A 17,709-nucleotide genomic window follows, 5' to 3' on the forward strand; every position below is an offset into this window, starting at 1 on the left:
TTGGCTGAGGGGGGAAATGGTGGGCTGTTGATGAGAGGGAAAGGCTGTTGGAGGCTTGGGGGTTCTGTGACCGAAATCTCCAAAGCCAGGGAAGCCGCTGGTGGCTGGCTTAGACTTGAAGATGAGAGGATGAAAAAGAGATGGAAAGGCAGAGGGGCTGGTGTGTTCTTTGGTCGGCTGAGGGGAAGAAGAAAACGAAGGGAAAAGGCTGGACTCGGGGAGAAGGGACTGTTGGTGCTGTGGTCGGGTCTCTGTGGGGGTGCAGTGGCTGAGATGGAGAAATAAAGGGGCTCTCGCTGGTGGCTGGCTTAGAGAGGAAAAAAATTAGAAAGATGGGGGCGACGACTTGGTTTAGGCCAGGAGAAAAAATTAGATTTAGGGTTTTTTGTGTTTGCCCTAAATTTCTCTCTTTAAAAAATTTGTCCTCTGTAAATTTTCCTGCCCTCTTCTGCATATGACTGAAAGTTCACTTATATAGAAAATCTCTACACGTGTTATTTAAGGAAATATTACAGTAATTATTGCAGAGATTGTCTTCTATAACCAGCACCAACAAATCCTATATATATAGTATCTTATATTGTAGTGATTATTTTTCATAACCAGCACGAATCAAATTATATATATATGGTATTTTATATTGCAGTAATTATATATGATTCAGTAATTATCTCCTTGACACATTGCTTCCTTAATCTTAGCCCTGATGCTCTATGTTATCGCCACATGTAAACCCTTATTTTTTATTTCTATTTTTATTTTTTATTTTTGAAAAATTATTAAAACATGGGTCAAAAATTGGGTAGCAACAGATGCCCCCTCTTTACAATACTTACGAAGGAAAACTCCTCAATGTTTTGCATAGTAAGCTTGTAAAGAAAAAAAAGTCTTCCTTGCTTGCTAAGTGATCCACTCATCCAAGGACTTCAATTTTTAAAAGAAAATGGTCTCGTTATCATGGGTGACCTGCTTTTTTTTTTTTAAAAAAAGAAAATTGGTCTATTTTTAAGGGCGACCTGCCCACACACACTCAAACATGGTCTATTTTCAGGGGCGACCTACCCACATACTTACGCTGGTCTATTTTCACGGGCGACCTGCCCTTTTGAGTGGGTTAATCTAAGATCCCATCTGGCGATTTCCTTTAACCCGAAGCAAAGTCGGTGTGTAGCTTGATTAACCTGAAATCCCATCTAGCGATTCCCTTTAACCAGAGCTAAACTCTGTGTGTGGTTGGGTTAACCTGAGATCCCATCTGGCGATCTCCTTTAACCACAACCAATACAAAAAATATGTGTGTGGTCTCATTATGACGGGTGACCTACCCAAAATGAAAGATGGTCTTATTATAACAGGTGACCTACCCAAGTGGAAAAGGGGAAGAGTGGTCTCATTCTTATGGGTGACCTACCCAGGGAAAGAATGGCCTCATTATAATGGGTGACCTACCCAGGTAAACAAAAATAGAGAATGGTCTCATTCTAATGGGTGACCTATCCAGAAAAAAAAATGATGGTCTCATTATGATGGGTGACCTACCCAAGTGGAAAGGGGGAAGAGTGGTCTCATTCTTATGGGTGACCTACCCAGGGGGAGGAATGGCCTCATTATAATGGGTGACCTACCCAAGTAAAAAAAAAGATGGAGAATGGTCTCATTCTAATGGGTGACCTACCCAGACAAAATGGTCTCATTGTGATGGGTGACCTACCCAAGTGGAAAAGGGGAAGAGTGGTCTCATTCTTATTGGTGACCTACCCAGGGGGAAGAATGACCTCATTATAATGGGTGACCTACCCAAGTAAAAAAAGATGGAGAATGGTCTCATTCTAATGGGTGACCTACCCAGAAAAAATGGTCTCATTGTGATGGGTGACCTACCCAAGTGGAAAAGGGGGAATAGTGGTCTCATTCTTATAGGTGACCTACCCAAGGGGAAGAATGGTCTCATTATAATGGGTGACCTACCCAAGTAAAAAAAAAAGATGGAGAATGGTCTCATTCTAATGGGTGACCTACCCCGAAAAAAAAAAATGGTCTCATTGTGATGGGTGACCTACCCAAGTGGAAAGGGGAAAGGATTTTAGAAAGAGGTCTCAATATCTGGAGACCTGCCCGTTTTATTTTTTTATTTATTTTTATTTTTTAGAAAAACTTCGTGCTTTTTCTAGGGAATGGTCTTAAAATTGGATGACCTTCCTATTTTAAAACTCATGTTTTTTTTTTTTCAAAACATGGCCTCAATATCGGGTGACTTGCCCATTTTGAACTTCAAAAGAAATCATCTTACCTCGAGGAGTGAAACAGTGCCAGTTCACAATTCATATTCTTTTCTATAGTTCCGTTAACCTGAGATTCTGTATCTCAGCGAGTCCCAAAAACTTAGAACTATTTGGCTTTCATCACACCTTTCCTGCCAGGTTAGTGTTATGATAATATAGCATGCATGTTTTTGTTTTCCTATTTTTGGAAACCTAGGTCCCCCTTTTCGTTGTAGCCTTCTTCGAGCTCCTGTTTCCATTTATTTGCCTGACCTATCCTCTTGAACTGGAATATGCTCCATGCGCTATATTTCCTATCCTTTTTATGCTTGGTGAAGAGATCTCTAGTTTCTTATGGGGCCCTTTCTTGATCCATTGAATATTGTCTTTTATTATACTTTTGCAGATGTTTTAATTGTCTTTTTCCATTTTTAAGAAATTATTTTCAGAGGAAAACTCAAAGGATCTGGTTTTATTCATGAAAACTGAAACTTTTAATGCAATCATCATATTTTGTTTTAAGCAACTCTCATAAAAGGTGTTTCAACAGTTCTATGATGATACCCCTTTGGGCTTTGGTTCGCTAATAGACCCCTATGTGCACTTTTTGCCCCCTAGTGTGGCGTGCAAAACCTATTAGGTTTAAATTTGGTTTGGATCCCTCCAATTTTTAAGAATTGATGGAGTCATCTTCTTGGTCATGTGTAAAAACAATTCTTTTAAGTAAAAGATTTTAAATGTTATGAGATCATGTGCTTTATGAAGAAAAGGTTTTTTACAGAGAGAATTCATGGCCGAACTTTATTTTATGGATCTGGAAGCATAGTATTTCTTTATAGAGTCAGCATTCACATGTCTAACTAGATCTTCTCAATCCATTCTAGATAACAATAAAGCTCCTTTCGAGAACGCTTTCTTTACCATGTAAGGGCCCTTATTGTTTGGCGCCCATTTACTCTGTTCTTCTCCTGGTAAAGGCTATATTTTCTTCAGTACAAGATCTCCTCATGGAATCCTCGAGGTCGGACCTTCTTATCATATGATTTGGCCATCCGTGATGATGACAGATTGCAGCTATCCTCTATTCACTAATCAGATTCAACTATTCATATCTAACTTTTACCAATTCCACCTCTTCTAAACTCAAAGTCTACCAATACTCTTAATGAGGGGGTTTCCACTTCTAAAGGCATCACCGCCTCCATTTCATATACCAAAGTGTACGGTGTGGCTCCTGTTGAAGTTCGGATTGCGGTGCGGTACGCATGAAGGGCAAATGGCAACATCTCATGCCCATCCTTATAGGTGACTACCATCTTCGAAATAATCTTCTTGACATTTTTGTTAGCAGCTTCTACAACACCATTCATCTTTCGCCTATATAGCAAGGAATTGGAATGCTTGATTTTCCATTTAGCGCAGAGTTCTATTATCATCTTGTTATTGAAGTTCTGGGCATTATTAATCTTTTCTAGTGGACCATATCGACAGATCAAATCTCTTTCCATAAATTCTTCACCACTTTTTGCCTCCACGTTATCCAAACATCTCAACAAAGTTTCATTAGATGATTTTTTATTCCAAGTTTCCCCATCAAGATAGAAATCCATTGCCAACCTCCTCGAAGTCTTCTTGTTGATTTTGAATGCCCCCATGGGATATGTCTGGTTTTGGATGAAATTCTTGATATCATAGTACCAAAGGTTTCCAACTATTTCTCTTTCAACTGAGCAACAATGAGTTGGGTTATTTCTGGTATCAATATATACCAGCCGCACCTTGTGCCCAAAGTCTATTCTAGTTATAGAAGCTAACGTGACCAAAACATCAGCAAAATGGTTTCCTTCCCTTCCTAGAATGGTGAACTCTATTTCCTCAAATTTTCTAGCCAATTCAGACAAGTATTCTTGGTAAAGTCTCAACTTCTCGTCCTTGGTTTGCCATTTTCCTTTCACTTGGCAAAAAATAGAGCATTCATACATATCTATCTTTCTAATATTTAGCTCCAATGCCACCTCTAAAACGAGAATGCAAGCTTCATACTCCTATGTTGTTAGTGCACCCAAACTACGACTTAAATGAAACCGGATAATGTTTCTTATCAGGAGAGATTAGCACTGCCCCAACTTCGTTACCATAGCACCATCAAAGTACATAATCCACCAATTTGATTTCCCTTCCTCGACTGAAAGTACATCTTCATCAGGAAAATCAAATTTTAACGGCTCATAATCTTCCACAGCATGGTGAGCTAGGTGATCGGCGATGACATTCATGGCTTTCCTTGTCATATATACTATGTCGTACTCAGCTAGTAGAACATGCCATTTTGCAATTCGGCTTGATAGATAGGGGTGGATTCAGTAGGTACTACTTGATTTTCGCGAAAGCTTCTTCATACTCTTATTCCAAATTCCAAAATTCTTCTTCCTTAACAATTGAAGATGAGGTCATAAGTCGTGGTTAATTGGGATATAAATCGTGTAATGTGATTCAGTTTTCCTAAGAACCCTCTTACATCCTTCTCAGTCCCAGGAGTTGGCATAGATTGAATAACCTTTACTTAACTAAGGTGCACTTCTATTCCTTTATCACTCATCATAAATCCAAACAACTTCCTAGATTTCACCCCGAATGAACACCTTACATGGTTAAGCCTCAACTTGTACTTCCTTAGTCTTTCGAATAATTCCTTTAATATTTGGACATGATTCTCTCTCTCTCTAGATTTAGCAATCATGTCATCCACGTATACTTTAATCTCTTTTTTGCATCATGTCTTGAAATAGAGCCACCATGGCCCTTTGGTAGGTGGCCCCGACATTCTTTAACCTAAATGACATGACCTTGTAGCAAAAGGTTCCCCATAGTGTTACAAAGGTTTCTTCTCCTTATCCTCTTGCACCATTTTATCTTGTTGTAGCTCGAAAATCGGTCCATAAAGGAATATATGGGGCTACGGGTTGCATTGTCAACCAGCATATGTAGGAGTGATAGAGGGAAATTGTCTTTAGGGTTAGTCTGGTTTAAGTCCCTAAAGTCCACACAAACTCTAATTTTAACTTCCTCTTCGGGTACTACCACTATGTTGGACACACATTACAGATACTTGACTATTTCTAGAAAACCAGCATTCCAATGCTTTTCAATTTATGTCTTTACCATGATCAAGACATTCAGATTGGTCCTTCTCAACCTTTGCTTAACCGATTTGCATCCTTCTACTAGTGGTACCTTATACAAACCAGGCATATCCTTGTCGGACCAAGAAAAAATCTACATAATCTTGGAGTAATGCAATCAATTTTTCTCTTTCTTTAGGGGTGATCAAAGTCCCTATCTTCAACTCTCCCTTGATTTTTCCATTGCCCACGTCTTTGGTTTAAAATTCCTCTTTAGCGGGTTTCCAAGCTTGTTCATGTTGTTCTTATTAATTTTTGTGAATCCCGTAATGTTATTTTCCTCTCATTCTTCTTCTTCTACAACTAATATGTATTCTTTAAAGTTCGGCCATTCATTCTCAGTGTAAAGTGCAGGTGTTGTTATGAAAGATCTGTTTTGAAAACAGAAAGTGATGTGTAAAAACATCAAGATGAACTTTTGAAAATGCATGATCTCATTAAAAGGAAAACGTTTGGCTAAAAAAAACAAGGATAAAAATCCAATTGACATTTGGAACCTCGATTTAAAAGGTGAAAAAGGCAAACAACACAATATCATGATCAAACAAGCATTGTTGATTAAATTTTGAAGAACAATAGAGCTTCTTGGGTCTCCCAATTCTGGAACATCTCTCCCTTTGCTAGCTTTTGAATGAAGGTCTTGAGATTCAAGATGCTTTGAGCTTAGGCTTGTTTGGATGCAAAAAGATATTATGGAGCATACATCCTAAGGATAGGTTCTATTTCCTTTATGTGAGATATTGGGTAGGTTTACTACTTGGTCTCTAAAGAGGGTCTCTTGCTGTCCTAGTGATCACCCTCGTACAGGCAATATGGGGGTTCAGCAGATAGTGGGATGGCACGTGTACCAATCACTATCAATCTAAACACTCAGCAAAGAGTTGGGGTTTACACAAACTTAAACCTTGACTCAAGTCATAAGGCAAGCTGCTAGTCCCCCACCTAACTTAAATTTAAATGTGTGTGCAATCAAAAAGATAATAATAATAAAGTGATGCATGACTATACCATGTATGATAGAATGTAAAGATGCATGCTAAAGCTTTTAAACAAAGTATCATTCATAGTAAAAAAAACAACAACACATAGCATAATAATAAAAAAACAATTACCAAGCTTAGTCCTAGGGTCCCCAGTGGAGTCGCCATCCTGTCGCACCCTCGCGACGATCCTCGATTGGTTTCGGGGTCTTTGTTTCGTTTGTGACTAAGGGAGTCGCCACCTAGTATTATGGTCACTAGGAAACCTAACTGGTCTTTCAGAGATTCTAAAGCAAGGGACTGGTTGCGTAAAGGGAAGGTGTTAGCACCCCTAGTACGCCCTACCTAAGGTAAGCTGCTTGGTGTTTGGTTTGTCTTATAATTGCTATGGTGTTGGTGTTTTCTAATCCCATCAGTTTTTCTTGGTTTGATTCTAACTAAATTTATTAAGATAGAAATCCAAGGAGATTCCATGTGCTTTACAAGCTCATTTTTCCCTTGGTATTTCAAGAGTTTGCGACTCGTAAATTGCAAGGAGGAGGGACAAAAATTTAGAAATCTAGAGTGCTTTAAAAAACCTATCTTTTTTGTCTTAGTGTTTTATACTCTCACGGCTCGTAAACCGTGGAGTAAAAAATTGAAATGTCATCGATTATAATCAATGCTTCTTTCAAGGATGTGTGCGGATTTATTATTCCTAGAAAATTATTTTGGATATTTACCACTCCGGGTTTCTTTATCCAAATATTAACAGTGAATAATAACAAATTATTCCCAATAATATTTTGGATATTCATCTTTTAAGGATTTCTTTATCCAAACATTAGCGGTGAATAATAGATGAATTCCCCCCAAAATAAGATTTTTATATTTTTTGGAATATTGGCCAATACCCTTTGGACCTTTACAAACATGTTGTAAAATCCAGAAATGCAAGAAAACAAATTTTTTTGTGTTTAAGAAATCCATGCGAAAACACATTTTCAAAACTTCCAATATTTTTTGTATATAAAAAAAAAGCATTCAAAACATGTTAGGGTATTGGCCGTATGCAACACACAAAAAAACATTTTTTATATATATTTTTTTAAAAAAACAAACACAAGCATCACAGTTAATCGCAATTAATTGTGGGCTTGACGGGATTCAGCAAGGCTCAACCCGGTTACTGGCTCACACCAGTAACCGGTTCTGCCACTGTTGCATGCATATGCATGCTACAGTGGCAAGGTAATTAATTTAGCAAAAACCAGTGAAAGAGAGACTTACCTGCGAGGCAACGGCTGGAGGCGAAGTGGAGGGAGACGACTGGGCGCTGCTCACGAAGGACGCCCCTGCTCGCTATTCCCAGTGGAGACAGGTTTGCTGGCTGAAAGATGATTGTCTCAATGGTGGCCCTTCGGTGTTGCTACGAACAGTGCAATTTCTGCAGGGAAAAGAAGAATGCTGCTGGAGGAGTAACCTATGGCCCTGCTGCTTCTTGCTCCCGGTGCAGAGAAGAAAACACGGCTACTGCTGGGGCGATGGGGAAGAGATATGGCAAGGCAAGCGACTAGGACCAGCTGCTGGTGCAGAGGCGAGACTGGTCACAGTGCTGTTGCTGAAGGTTACAGTGCAGAGGCTGAAGCTGCTAAAGCTTGCAGTGCTGTCATGTTAATTTTTGGTGTTGCTGTTGCAGAGGAAATAGCCCAGTGAGGAGGAAGATTGCGGGAGAGCCGTTTCTGGGGGCTGTGTTGACAGAGAGGGAAGGTCGGTTGGCTGAAGGGGAAAATGGTGGGCTGTTGATGAGAGGGAGAGGTCGGTTGGCTGAGGGGGGAAATGGTGGGCTGTTGATGAGAGGGAAAGGCTGTTGGAGGCTTGGGGGTTCTGTGACCGAAATCTCCAAAGCCAGGGAAGCCGCTGGTGGCTGGCTTAGACTTGAAGATGAGAGGATGAAAAAGAGATGGAAAGGCAGAGGGGCTGGTGTGTTCTTTGGTCGGCTGAGGGGAAGAAGAAAACGAAGGGAAAAGGCTGGACTCGGGGAGAAGGGACTGTTGGTGCTGTGGTCGGGTCTCTGTGGGGGTGCAGTGGCTGAGATGGAGAAATAAAGGGGCTTCGCTGGTGGCTGGCTTAGAGAGGAAAAAAAATTAGAAAGATGGGGGCGACGACTTGGTTTAGGCCAGGAGAAAAAATTAGATTTAGGGTTTTTTGTGTTTGCCCTAAATTTCTCTCTTTAAAAAATTTGTCCTCTGTAAATTTTCCTGCCCTCTTCTGCATATGACTGAAAGTTCACTTATATAGAAAATCTCTACACGTGTTATTTAAGGAAATATTACAGTAATTATTGCAGAGATTGTCTTCTATAACCAGCACCAACAAATCCTATATATATAGTATCTTATATTGTAGTGATTATTTTTCATAACCAGCACGAATCAAATCATATATATATGGTATTTTATATTGCAGTAATTATATATGATTCAGTAATTATCTCCTTGACACATTGCTTCCTTAATCTTAGCCCTGATGCTCTATGTTATCGCCACATGTAAACCCTTATTTTTTATTTCTATTTTTATTTTTTATTTTTGAAAAATTATTAAAACATGGGTCAAAAATTGGATAGCAACAATTTTATTTATTAAAGGTAGAATAGTATTTTTATTTTCTTTTTAGTTTAGCCTATATATAATCTCTTTGTATTTAGGTTAAACTCATTCTTTTAGATTACTGTGATCACATCATGCAGTATTAATGAAACTCTAGCCTCCTCTTTTCTTATTTTTGTATTTCTCTTTATTTCTTTGGATTGTTTAACATAGTATCAGAGTATAGTTTCATGGAACGAGACTTAATTTCAAACACAGCTTTCATGGATCCAACTTTGTTTTGGAGTAATCATATAACTTCGAGAAGATATTTGTTTAGTTTTTGCAATCTGGTGTTTCGTTTTTCTTTTTTTTGCATTCTAGTTTTCTTTGTTTGTTGATTATGGCTATTGAAAGCTTCACTTCAGACTATAAGTGTGAGGTTGGATGGAAAGAATTATTCGTATTGGAGTTATGTGATGAAATTTTTTTTTAAGGGTAAAAGGATGTTGGGACATGTTGGTGGAACTTTTATGATACCTAGGAATACCGAAGAGGGTTAAGCTGCTTTGATAGATATCTAAGAAGCAAACAATGCAAATATTATTACTTGAATTAACAATTCTATTAAGCATTCCATAGGTACACAGTTGGCGAAGTATGAGACAACAAAGGAGGTGTGGGATCATCTGCAAAGGTTTTTCATGCAAACAAATTTTGCAAAGCAATATCAATTAGAGAATGACATACGAGCTCTTCACTAGAAAAATATGAGTATTCAGGATTTTTATTCTGTTATGATGGATCTTTGGGATCAATTGGCTCTTACAAAATTGACAGAATTAATTAAAGGCATGTGGTGCCTATATTGCTCGTAGAGAGCAACAATGATTAATACAGTTTTTAACAGCACTTCGCAGTAATTTTAAAGGACTTAAAGGTTTAATTTTGAATCGTTCTCCATTGCTTTTTTATTGACTCATTTGTTAGTGAGTTATTAGCTGAAGAAATATGTCTTCAGTTTTATTCTGGAAAGGGAATTCTTTCTACTTTTAATCCTTCTATGTTAGCAATACCTTCTAAGCTATTCTCTAATAATCAAAATAAGCCTTACATAAGTGTTGCCTTCGATGAGTGTAATTTCTATAAGCAGAAAGGTCATTGGAAGGCTCGATGTCTCAAGTTGAGACAATAGAATCAAGCTTGAAAGTCTAGTAGTAGTCACAATCTAATGCTCAAAGACCACCTCAAAGCTACAAACCACCACACCACAATATTACAGCAATAGTTTCATTAGATTCTTCCATCGATCCTAGATCTTCTTCTTCTAGTTTTTATTTATGGCATTCTCATGTATGTCATGTTTCGTCTTCTTATTTGAGATTTTTGGCATCCACAAGAGCTTTAGAAAATTTGCAAACTTGAGATATTTCTGATTGTAGTGGATGTAAACTGGCAAATTTTTTTGTTTTACCTTTTAATCAAAGTATTTTTATTTCTTCTGATGTATAGGGACCTTCTTATGTTGCCATAAAAGGAGGATATCGATATTATGTTTCTTTTATTGATGATCATACTTGTTATTGTTGGGTTTATTTAATGAAACGTCGTTATGAATTCTTTAAGCTATATACAACTTTCAAACTCTTGTCAAAACTCAATATTTTGTTGTTATCAAATGTTTTAGATGTGATTGGGAGGGGAATACACTAATAAATTTTGTGAGTTTTTTGCCCTAGACGAAATTATTTACCAAACTTCGTGTACAAATATTTTTTAGCAAAATAGCGTTGCTAAAAGAAAACATAGGTATATTGTTGAAACTACTTGTTCTCTCTTGTTGTTTTTCTTGGTTATGATGAAGGTAAAAAAAGTATCATTTTTTAATCCAGCAACTCGAAAACTTTATGTGTCTCATCATGTTGTCTTTTTCAAGCATATACCTTTCTTTTCTATTCCATCCACTACTTATAGCTCGACTAGATCTGATCTTATTCGTAAAGATCCTTTTTTCTAAGGATTTTGATAGTTTATCATCTAAGGTTCCTAGTTTTCAAATGTTATCATATACAACTTTAGGACTCTCTTAATATTAGTTATAAAGGTTACTTTTCTATGAATAAAGGCTAAATATTAGGAATCAGTTAGACTCCATGTATAACACATACTTCCGTGTATAGATGAAATAATATATAAGAAGAAGAGTGGAACTCACGGGATATAGATACCAAAACAAAGTTCTCTGTTTCTGTTTTCTCTAGGTTTTCTAAGTATTTTGACATGGTATCAACAGCAGGTTACTAGATTATCTGTCTTTCACGAATTTGTTTTCCTTCTTAGGAGAGCTTCCTTGTGGGTTCTTTATTCTCGGTAATGTCTTAGTCAATTTTTAGAGATCTTGCTTTACAGTTCAATAACTAGGATTTCATCAACTTCTGTTGTGTTTTTGTGTTCTATTCTTGTTTTGGTGGCTTTTGGATTTTGGCATTTTTTTCTCTGGTTCAGTTAGGCTGTTTCGGCGCATATTTTTTTTTCTGGTTTGGGTATCACTTTTCAGCGCCATCTATTTAGCATCTGGGTGAGTTACTTCCTTTTGGAAGCTCTATTGTTATTCTCGCGTGTGATTATTTTCCTCCACTGCATCATCATGTCATACAATAAAGTAGACTCGTTTCATATTCGGTTTATTGGCAAAAACTATTCTGCTTGGAAGTTTCAATTTAAATTATTTGTCAAAGGCAAAGAATTGTGGGGTCATATTGATGAGAGTACTCTCGCACCTCGAGAGGTCGAGGCTTTATCTAAATGAAAAATCAAGGATGCTCGGGTTATGACTTAGATCCTTAGCTTAGTTGAGCCTCACCTTGTTCTTAATTTGATGCCTTATATAACTGCCTCCACCATATGGAATTATCTGAATAAAGTTTACAATCAAGAAAACACGACTCGATGTTTTCAATTAGAGTATGAGATGGCTAATTTCACACAAGGAAGTCTCTCCATTGAGGAATATTTTTCTAGTTTTCAAAATCTTTGGGCATATTATTCAAATATTGTTTATGCTAATGTTTCCGTCGTCATAGCTCTATTTATTGTTCAAGTAGTGCATGACACAAGCAAGAGAGATCTATTCTTGATGAAGCTCCGTTTTGATTTTGAAACTGCATGTTCTAATTAGATGAATTGTCATCCTGTACCATCTTTGGATGCCTGTTTGAGTGAACTCCTTCGTGTGGAGCAACATATTATAACTCAGATTGCCATGAAACACCAGGCTAATGTTAGTGCACCTGTTTTTGTGGCTTATGCAGCACAGGAAAGGAATAAGGGTAGAGACATGCGTGTTGTCTAGTGCTTTAGTTGTAAAGCTTTTGGTCATATTGCTCGGGATTGTCCTAAGAAGTTCTGTAACTACTGTAAGAAACAAGGTCATATCATCTCTGCTTATCCCATTAAATCTGAACGAAAGTAGGCTACTGCTTATCATGCCTTCACTGGTGCCTCTAGTTCTGTTGCATTGCTGATTGCCTCGCTAGTTGTTCCTATTCCTGCTCCTACAGCTTTAGCGAACCCGAACCCACTCAACAATACACCAGATGATCCAATCTATTTCTTATACTTCTGGGCTCTCAGGTAATCATAAATGTTTTTCTAAGCCATGGTATCTTGACTTTGGGGCCTCTAACCATATGACCAATACTGTTGTTCCTCTTTCCAATGTTAGAAATTATAAGGGCAGTCTGAAAATTAATACTATTGATGACAGTTCTCTACTTATCAGTGTTGTTGGTGATCTTTCCTCTTCCTTAACCAATGTTTTTGTGTCCTGACCTCTCTACAAATCTTATTTATGTTGATCAATTAGTTGAAAATGATTGTGATGTTCATTTCTCTCATTTTGGTTGTGTTGTGTAGGATCAAGTGTTAGGGAAAATGATCGCGAAGGGGCCTAAAGTGAGCCGACTCTTTCCTCTTTACATTTCTCCTTCCACTATTATTCCTAGTTTTCCTTTACTCTTTCCTCTTTACATTTCTCCTTCCTCTATGTTTAGGCCACCCAAACTCTGATGTACTTCGTACTTTGATTAATTCTGGATTATTGGGAAATAAAGCATATTCTTCTCTTGATCTTTCTTTTGATTGTACATCATGCAAACTTGGCAAAAGTAAAGTTCTACCTTTTCCTTGTCATGCATTTCGTGCCTCACATTGTTTTGACATTATTCATAATGATGTTTGGGGTATTGCACCTGTTGTTTCTCATGCGCATTACAAGTACTTTGTTATTTTTATTGACGAGTTTAGTCGTTTTACTTGAGTTTACTTCCTCCGGGCTAAGGCCAAAGTTTTCTCAGTCTTTAAGTGCTTTATTGCACTTCTTGAGACTCAATTTTCTACTTGCATCAAGGTCTTGCGCTCTGATTCTAGCGGTGAATACATGACTAATAAGTTTCATGCCTTTCTTCAAAGCAAAGGGATCATCTCTCAGCGTTCTTGTCCTTCTACACCATAACAAAACGGTGTTGCTGAGAGGAAAAATCATCACCTTCTTGATGTGGTAAGAACTCTTTTACTAGAATCATCTGTTCCTCCTTGTTTTTGGTGTGAAGCACTTTCTACTTCAGTTCATTTGATCAATCACTTACCCTATCCTATGATAAATCATGTTTCTCTTTTTTTAAGTTGTTTGGTCATTCTCCTTTATATTTTGATCTTTGTACATTTTGTTGTGTTTGTTTTTTGCATCTCCCTGCTCATAAACGACATAAACTTACTGCTCAGTCTGTTAAGTGTGATTTTCTTGGTTATTCTATCCCTCAAAAGGGTAATGTTTGTTATGATCCAAATGCTCATCGTATATAGGAATATGATTTTATTTGAAAATCAATATTTCTTTCTATCTCATGTTGAGCAACCATCTACATCTTTATCTCTTCTGCCTAGCTTTTCTAATTCCACAATAATTATGGAAAGATTCAAACCTGGTTTTATTTATGAAAGACATAGTCGACATGAGTCTGGTTCCACTTCCCCTGTGCTCCCTTCTGATCTTGACCCGATGCCTAATCCTGCTCCTACTTACACCACCATTCGTCGGTCTACTCGTCCTTCTCGACCCCCTAATTGGTATGGTTTCTTCTCTCATGTCTCTCTTGTTGCTACTTTATCCACTATTTCCATTCTATTTTGTTACAAACAAGCCATTAAACATGAGTGTTGACAACATGTAATGCACGTAGAACTTGAAGCACTTGAGGAGAATCACACTCGGGATATTGTTCCTTGTCCTCCTACAGTCAAACCTATTAGGAGTAAATGGGTATTTTCTGTAAAACTTCATTCTGATGGCTCTTTAGACTGTCACAAATCTTGCCTCTTAGCTCTATGTAACAAGCAGGCATATGGGGTTGATTATGAGGAGAACTTTTCTCCTGTTGCCAAAATGACCACAGTTCGAACCATCTTAGCTATTGCCGCTTTACAATCGTGGCAACTACATTAGATGGATGTGAAGAATGCCTTTCTTCATGGTGATTTGCAAGAAGCAATTTAAATGAAGCTTCCCTCTGGTATGACTACTTCTTCTCCTCATGATGTCTGTAAACTAAGGCATTCTCTGTATAGGCTTAAGTAGGCGCCCCAGGCTTGATTTGAGAAGTTTCGCAGTACACTTCTTGGCTTCAATTTCACACAAAGTTAGTATGATTCTTCTCTCTTTTTTCACACGTTTGCGTTGGGTATAGTCCTTCTCTTGGTTTATGTGGATGATATTATCATTACTGGCACTGACTGTGGTTTGATTACTAAGCTTCAACAGTTGTTACATGTAACTTTCCATATGAAAGATCTTGGCCAGCTCACACACTTTTTATGATTGGAATTTCATCATCGCGCTAATGGTATATTTGTGAACCAGCATATGTATGTTCAAGATCTTATTACTTTGGTTGGTTTAGAGGACACTTCTTCTATTGATACTCTTATGGAGGTAAATGTCAAATACAAGAAAGATGAAGGGGACCTTTTAGATTATCCTACTCTCTATCGGCGCCTAGTTGGGAGTTTTATCTACTTAACCACTACTCGACCTAATATCTCCTATGTTGTTCATCAGGTTAGTCAGTTTATGTCTTTTTCTCAACATCTCCATCTTGCTGCAGTTCGACACATGATCCGCTATCTTCGAGGTTTACCTACTCGTGGGTTGTTCTTTCCTACCAGCTCATCTCTTCAACTTATTGCCTATAGTGATGTTGATTGGGCTGGATGTCCTGATACACGTCAATCTACTACGGGTTTGTGTATATTTTTAGGTAATGCCTTAATTTCTTAGAGATGTAAGAAACAAGATCGTTACTAAAGTCGAGTATTGTGTCATGTCTACTGCTTGTTTTGAAATTGTATGGCTACGCGGTCTTCTTGAGGAGCTTGGGTTTCCTCAGACTACTTCTACTTCTTTTCATGCTAATAACACCAGTGCTATTCAGATTGCCACCAATCCTGTTTTCCATGAACGTACCAAGCACATTGAGGTTGCTTGTCATTCTATTCGAGACACCTTGGAAAGTTGAGTGATATCTCTTCCTCACATCTCTTCTGATCTCCAAGTGGCTGATGTCTTCACTAAAGCTATGACTCGACAGCGACATCAATTTGTTGTTGGCAAATTATTGTTAGTTGACTTACCAACATCAATTTGAGGGGGCATGTTATCGTATATAACTTTAAAACTCTGTTAATATTAGCTATAAAGGTTACCTTTCTATGAATAGAGGCTAAATATTAGGAATCAGTTAAACTCTATGTATAACACATACTTCCGTGTATAGATGAAATAATATATAAGAAGAAGAGTGGAACTCACGGGATACAAATTCCAAAACAAAGTTCTCTGTTTCTATTTTCTCTGGGTTTTCTAAGTATTTTGACATCAAATACCTCTTCTCATAATCGACCAATTCGTATTGATCATTCTGCAGGTATTGACACTTTACTCTCTAGAACATCTGAAGCTCTCATTTCTTCTATAGTCCCTCAAGCTCCATTTGAGATTGTGGATCCACCCCTACATCAATCCATACGCATTTGTAAGTCCACAAAGTTACTAGATTTTGCCTATTCTTGTTATTCTTCATCTTTTACTTCCTTTTTAACTTCCATCTATTGTCTCTATGAGCCCTCTTCCTATAAAGAGACAATTCCTAATCCTTTTTTACAGCAAGCTATGAATGAGGAACTTTCTGCTTTGCATAAGACAAATACTTAGGATTTGGTTCCTCTACCTCCTGGTAAGAGTGTTGTTGGTTGTCATTGGGTGTATAAGATTAAGACTAATTCTGATAGATCTATTGAGCGATACAAAGCTAGGTTGGTTGTAGAAGGATACTCTCAACAGTATGGTATGGATTATGAGGAGACATTTACTCTTGTTGTAAAAATGACTATTATTCGTACTTTGTTCATCAATGACATATCTCTCAACTTGATGTTAAAAATGTCTTCTTAAATGGATATCTTCAAGAAGAAGTTTATATAGCGCCCCTTCCTAGTGTTTCACATGACTCTAAGTATGTTTGCAAGCTTAAGAAAGCATTATATGGTCTCAAACAAGCACTTCGTACTTGGTTTGATAAATTTTCTGGTGTGATCTCTTCTTTTGGATTTGTTTCTAGTAGTCATGATTCTGCTTTTTTTTTGTTAAATGCACTGATACAGGTTATAATATAATTATGTCTTTATATGTTGATGACATGATTATTACTAGTGATAAGATTGATGATATTTTAGTTTTGAAGACAGAGTTAGCTAGACAGTTTGAAATGAAAGATTTAGGTTCTCCACGATATTTCTTGGTTCTTGAGGTATCCTACTCACCTAGAGGTTATTTTCTTTCTTAGTCGAAATATGTGGCAGATATTCTTGAGCGAACTAGACTTATTGATAATAAGATTGTAGATACTCCCATTGAGGTTTATGCAAAGTATTCTTCTTCTGATGATTTATCTTTGTTAGATCCTACTTTATATTGTACTATTTTGGGAGTTTGTTATATCTCACTATTACTCATCTACATATTGCATATGTTGTTCATGTTGTTAGTCAGTTTGTTACTTCTCCTATTACCGTTCATTGGACAGGTGTTCTTTGTATTTTACAGTATCTTTAGGGTACAGTCATTCAGAGTCTTTTACTTCCATCCACCTCTTTCTTGGAGCTGTATGCTTACTTTGATGTTGATTATAACAGTGATCCCACAAATTGCAAGTTTGTTACTGGAATCTGTATATTTTTAGGTGATTCTTTTATTTATTGGAAGAGCAAGAAACAATCTATTGTTTCTTAATCTTCAGCCGAGGTAAAATATCGTGTTATGACATCTACTACCAAAAAGATTGTTTGGTTATGTTGATTACTTGCTATAGGAGTTTTCCTTTCTCATCTCACTCCTATGTATTGTGATAACCAGAGTTTTATTCAGATTACTCAAAACTTGTTTTTTCATAAACGAATTAAGCATATTGAGATCAATTGTCATCATACTCTTCATCATCTCAAGCATGACACCATTACTTTGCGTTTTGTTTCTTCTTCTTAGCAGATTACAGATTTCTTTACCAAGTCGCAATCTATTTTTCATTTTTGTTTTCTAGTTAGCAAACTCTCAATGCTTATAGCTACCACATCGTGAGTTTGAAGGGAGATATTAAGAAATATA

General features: G+C 37.3%; 1 protein-coding gene and 1 long non-coding RNA gene across 2 annotated transcripts in view; one reads left to right on the forward strand and one right to left on the reverse strand.

The window, feature by feature from the left end:
• The window catches only part of LOC18095861 (G-type lectin S-receptor-like serine/threonine-protein kinase At4g27290), a 98,209-nt gene that overhangs the window by 9,826 nt on the left and 70,674 nt on the right, over positions 1 to 17,709 (reverse strand). The window lies entirely within an intron of this gene.
• LOC127905029 (uncharacterized) overlaps positions 1 to 17,709 on the forward strand; it is a 94,933-nt gene that overhangs the window by 6,569 nt on the left and 70,655 nt on the right. The window lies entirely within an intron of this gene.

Source organism: Populus trichocarpa, chromosome 1 (assembly GCF_000002775.5).
Source record: "Populus trichocarpa isolate Nisqually-1 chromosome 1, P.trichocarpa_v4.1, whole genome shotgun sequence".
In the NCBI taxonomy this organism is placed as follows: Eukaryota; Viridiplantae; Streptophyta; class Magnoliopsida; order Malpighiales; family Salicaceae; genus Populus; species Populus trichocarpa.